At 40.0% G+C, this 6,000-nt stretch overlaps 1 protein-coding gene across 1 annotated transcript in view; it reads left to right on the top strand.

The window, feature by feature from the left end:
- The window catches only part of LOC123755784 (uncharacterized), a 28,905-nt gene that overhangs the window by 637 nt on the left and 22,268 nt on the right, over positions 1 to 6,000 (top strand). The window lies entirely within an intron of this gene.

The raw sequence follows: 6,000 nt of genomic DNA, 5'->3' as shown, positions 1-6,000 counted from the left end.
GAAAAACTAGGAGTTCCTAAAATCAGTGGAGATCAGATAGGCCCGGCCCCCACTAAGAAAATAAAACAATATTAAATTACTGGCTTGAAATAAATACGTCAGACTAGCGGTTGATCACTTATCCCCTTCACAGGAAGAATGGATACTCCTTTCACAGTACTTATTTATTAACCCTCTTATAACCCCCATATACATTAATAACAATAACTACTTTACCACACTATCTTATGTTAACTACCTTGGTCCACATAGACAGGATACAAGGCTTACACTTGGGACAAGCTAGGGTAATGTCTACTTGAAAAGAGCTCGAAAGCTTGAAGCAGCCTGGGGTAGCTAAGCCCCACATGGTACCCTAGTCACAACACAAACACTTAGGGATGCCCAAAACACTGGCTTATACTACACAATAACTACAACTTTTGCCAGAAACCGGTTACACAGGTTATACTTAACTTAGAGAATCACTGTAGACTAAGGTAAGGGAAAGGGAGAAGGAGGAGGAGAATGGAGACAGAGCCCCACAGGGAAGATGTTGCCACAACCACAGCCAGACCAGAAAGAGGAGCGCAGCAGCCTCCAGTCTCCGAGCCCCCAAGTTGTTGTTGTTGTTGCCGGGAAGATTACCTAACTGATCGTGCAGCTACAAACAATACAAGTCTTCACCGGTCTTCATTACTCCTTACTTTACTAGTTCTAAGAATAGCTGATAACTAGTTCAATCTTTAGTAATCAACAACAAGCTCAGAGTCTGAATGCTCTGTGAGAAACAAGATTCGTCTTACGTCTGGCCAGGAAGATAGGAACAAAAGCGCATCAGCACTCCTATCAAATAATGTAAAGTAATTATTTAGAGCTCAATTTGACCTCTGGTTTCCAACTAAGGAACCCAGGGTCGTAACAACAATAAAAGGTGATACATAATGCTGACAGCCATAGACTATTACATCATGGAGTCTGTAGTTCTAGCCACAGTACAGTAGTTTATTTACATTAATAACAGAACGGAAATACTAAGGAGTAATTTAGAAAAGCTACTAAAACAGAACAGAACATAGAGTATAATTTAAGTTTATAATGTTATAATTTAGGTTTACTGGGGCAAACTTTTAAAAATAAACATATCATAAATGACTTGAGTAAGACATTTATAAATGTAGATGCACTAATTAGATGACAACGAAGAAAGGACATAATTATTAGTAAAATTCAAGATAAGAATAACACAAAAATATCTTATTACGAATGGAAATGTGAGTGAATTTGTGCAGTAGGCATCCACCAGTCTCAGGAGACTGCATATGGAGTTGTGCTCGGGTTATCGGTCTGGAGTGGCCTCTCCAGGGCGCAAAGCCAGGGTAAGTGGATACGTGGGGAGAAGATGTCACCTATGCAGCAGGTCGTTCCTCTCCACGGCACCGAAAGTCTCCAATGGATAGGCAAACGCCAATACGATTCGTTACAGCGCCGTCGCAGGAACTGTCAGAAGGTTGAAGGCAACAACGAACTGCCCAAGGGGGGTCCAGCTCCGGGGTTTACCTCAAAGTTGGTGAAAGAAGGCACACAGGGACTCCAAACCCGGAGACCGCCGTGGCCGGGGCCGGAGAAGAACCACCCCATCAAGGGCAACAACGACCCCAGCCTCCTGAAGCAGAGCCTGGGGGGCCGCACTAGCCCCGGGAGGTGGACGTCTGAGCCCCGCACCTCCGGGATCCAGACAGAGATTGTCACAGCCCCCTTTCACCCGAGGCCGACTTCCTTCAGGACCAAGCAGAAGAATAATAATTATTAATTAAACAATTTTTATTATAATAATAATATAATTGTGACGAGTAAAATTAGTTACATGATATTAAGTAAATATTACTTAGTCTCTCTTTTAAACTAATTGGGAGACGTACAGCTTTTAATTACATTCGGGAAGTCATTCTACATTTTGGGACCCTTGATTTGCATAGCATTTCTGCTATGGTTGAATCTCTCTCTAGGAATATCAAAGATATTTGTTCCTCGTGTAGTGACCCTGAGTTCTATTACAGCTTTCTAGGAAGCGTCTATAAGGTCAGGATTGGTACTGCAGTTCAGAGTTTTATAGATATAGATACATTTTTATAGATATAGTATTATAGATAATGCGTTTATATGCAGACTTGATATTTATTAACATGTTCAAATATTTCAGCAAGGCAGCAGAGTGTTTGTCTGGGACTGGAATTTGTGATTGTTCTAATTGCTGATTTTTGTTGAGTAATTAGAGGTCGGAGGTAATTAAGTGTGGTGGATCCCCGGGAACAGATACTGTACCATAGGTGATATATGGATAAATGAGTGAATAATACAGATTAACGAGGGCAGGGCGAGGAACATAGTACCTGACTTTGGAGAGAATGTCTACTGTTTTGTTAGTTCGATTTTGTATATGGACGTTGAAATTTAGTTTGTCGTTAATGTGAACACCAAGGAACTTCCCATCTACTCTGCTCTGATCTCTCTCATTATATTAATCACCTGACCACAGGAGTGGAATCTTATATGTCGATGTTAGTGAATGATGCAAAGTTAATGAGAAGAGTCGGGACAGATGAAGACAGTAAGATACTTCAAGTATCTTAGTTACTTCAAGTAACTTACTTACTTACTTCAAGTATCAAATTAGACAAGCTGCAGAGTTGGTCCGATATATGGCTATTAGAGTTCAACACAAGTAAGTGTACGGTGATGGTAATGGGAACCAAGAGACCAGAAGGATGGTAAACAATTAGTCGCCCACATAAAACACATAGCCCCAAAAAAGTATCAAAAACTGTCGGTATACTCTCTAAAATCAGATATTATGTTTCCCACTCTGCTCTCTTTTCACTATACTACTCGTTAATCTATCCTTTTAAACATACGGTATCTGTGCATGGGGTTCAATCAATTACCTCAAGCCAAGCCAGCAAAAACCTGCTATCCGAACTCTAACCAACCATCTTGAGACAACACACAGCCCCTCTGTATAAGTCCCTAAACCTGCTGAACACTCACTCCACCTTCACCAGTATCATCAATGTTATCAACTCATATTGTAGTTATTATGTGGAAATCAATTTCTTCTACCTTACCTTGAGGTTACCTTGAGGTGCTTCCGGGGCTTAGCGTCCCCGCGGCCTGGTCGTCGACCAGGCCTCCTGGTTGCTGGACTGATCAACCAGGCTGTTGGACGCGGCTGCTCGCAGCCTGACGTATGAGTCACAGCCTGGTTGATCAGGTATCCTTTGGAGGTGCTTATCCAGTTCTCTCTTGAACACTGTAAGGGGTCGGCCAGTTATGCCCCTTATGTGTAGTGGAAGCGTGTTGAACAGTCTCGGGCCTCTGATGTTGATAGAGTTCTCTCTCAGAGTACCTGTTTCACCTCTGTTTTTCAACGGGGGTATTCTGCACATCCTGCCATGTCTTCTGGTCTCATGTGATGTTATTTCTGTGTGCAGGTTTGGGACCAGCCCCTCTAACATTTTCCACGTGTAAATTATTATATATCTCTCCCGCCTGCGCTCAAGGGAGTACAGATTTAGGCTCTTTAGTCGGAATTCTAGAATGGTCTAATCTAGAATTTTAGTCTAATCTAGAGTTCTAGATTCTAGAATGAATCTATTCTATATTCTATGAATGAATATAACTAAGAAAGTTCCAGATTTGTAATGAGGCTCGTCCCAGATTTGCGACAGGTGAGGCATGAAGAAAGACAGAAAGAACTAGACCTGGTAATATTAGAGAAAAGGAAAGAGGAGACATGATATAGACCTATATAATACTTACAGGGACAGACAAAGTGAAAAAGAGATGTTCAAAACCAGTAGCCATGAATGGAAGCTTAAGAATTAGAGGAGTACTAGAGATGTTAGAAAGTTTTCTTTTAGCATTTCCTTAAGAGTAGCAGGAAAATGGATTGACGTAAATGAGCAGGTTGTAAAAACGAGTTCCATTCATAATATCAAAAGTAAATATAACATGGGGAATGAGGTATAAGTCATTACGTAGACAACCACAACCTTCTACAATTACTACCAACAACTAACTATAACCCCCACCAAACCATCACATAACCTCCTAATAAAACACCAGCTAAATTTCTCTTCCTTCCAACTTTCCCACAACCCCCCCCCCCACCTCCACCAATCCCCACCCCCAACCCGCCTCCAGAGGGAGACTGCTGCATCCAGAAGACTGTAAAGTGTGGGAGGATGATCAATATACTCTCCCCCCCCCGCCTTACCTCCCTTCCCCCTCTCCCGCCTCCCTCCCCTACCCTTCTCCCTCCCACCCGACACCACCCCATTACCTCCCCCTATTTGTATTTTATTCGTCCCTATTTCCGTCCCCAATTATGCCCTATTCTTCTTTTACGTTGTACTCGTCACCTATTTGTATTATGTCCCTGACCTCCCTAATGGAATAAATCAGCACTGTCCCTTCACTTGAGAATGAACCAGGTTGGTTCGAAATGTTGTGTAAATTTATAATAAGTGTAATACATTCTCCAGTTAATAATTTCTTTTTCTTCACCTCGAACAAAGATAACATTTAGAGAAATCCTGTTTCATATACCCAAGATGCATATTCAATGAAACATGTGATCTCTGGGCGTGGCGAGTGCTAGCGGGTTGTTAAGTGAATAGACTCCAACTATCAATGACTTTTGAACAGTCGGCCTATGGAATATTGGTAATAATACTGAATAAGTTTGTATGTTTGAATTGCCTGACTGTTTAAGGTTCGAATCCTTCACAAGGAAGAGTTTTTCTGTTATATATATATATATATAACAGAACCAATCGTATTGGCCTTCGCCTTTCCATTGGTGACTTTCGGCGCCGTGGAGAGGGAGGACCTGCTGTCTGGGTTTTACAGGAACTTCTTTTCCACAGCTCATAAAACAGAGGAAAGGGTCCTGAAAGATATTGTTAATAGGAACGTTATCCATACAGACAAAAATCAGAAGATACAATTGACCATTTACTATAAAACCAAAAAAACGGCCAACCTACTCATGAGAAACTCTCCAGACACAAAGCAGAACGCTTTAAAAGAGACCAACGTCGTCTATGCCTTCAAATGCCCACTTGGGGACTGTAAGCCCCAAAGAACTCAGTATATAGGCAAGACAACAACATCTCTTTCCAGGCGATTAACAATGCATAAGCAACAGGGCTCCATTAAGGAACATATAATCTCTTCCCACAACCAGACCATCACCAGAGAAGTCTTAACAAACAACACAGAAATCATCGATAGATACAGCGATAGCAGGCGGCTTGACATCTGCGAGGCACTACATATCAAGAAGTCAACACCAGCAATCAACAGCCAATTAATGCACAACTATATTCTACCCACTTCAAGACTCTGTACCAATATAGAAGCATCAAGAGGAAGTATAGGCCAATAGGCCCTTTGCAGTTACTTCCATTCTTACCTTTCACTTATCTAATTTATACCCATTGTTCCGTGTTCTGTCTGGTGTTGGTCAAAAGTTTGTTCACCTCATCCAAAACTGTTTCAACATATCAGCTCACCAAAATGCGAGTATATAAGACAAGCTGTTTAGCGTTAGAATTAGTAAAACTCTGTTAAGTGTTTTCAGGTTACAGTTGTGTGTGTGTAAACTAAAGTCCTTGAAAATGTAATAAGTTATTACGAAACGCGTTCAGGCGTCGCGTCAGACTAGAAATAAAAATGAATTTTGGAGAATTGATTTTTCAATTACCATCGACAGTAAAAAGAAACATAAGAAATATTGAGAAAATTCGTGTTAGAATTATTAATCTTACTTTTTCGGTCATATTTAATAACATATATATATATATATATATATATATATATATATATATATATATATATATATATATATATATATATATATATATATATATATATATATACATATATATATATATATATATATATATATATATATATATATATATATATATATATATATATATATATATTTTAAGTTTA

The sequence above is a fragment of the Procambarus clarkii genome, chromosome 43 (genome assembly GCF_040958095.1).
Source record: "Procambarus clarkii isolate CNS0578487 chromosome 43, FALCON_Pclarkii_2.0, whole genome shotgun sequence".
NCBI classification, from domain to species: Eukaryota; Metazoa; Arthropoda; class Malacostraca; order Decapoda; family Cambaridae; genus Procambarus; species Procambarus clarkii.
Note: the sequence above shows the minus strand (reverse complement) of the source record. Positions and strands in the feature narration are given on the sequence as shown.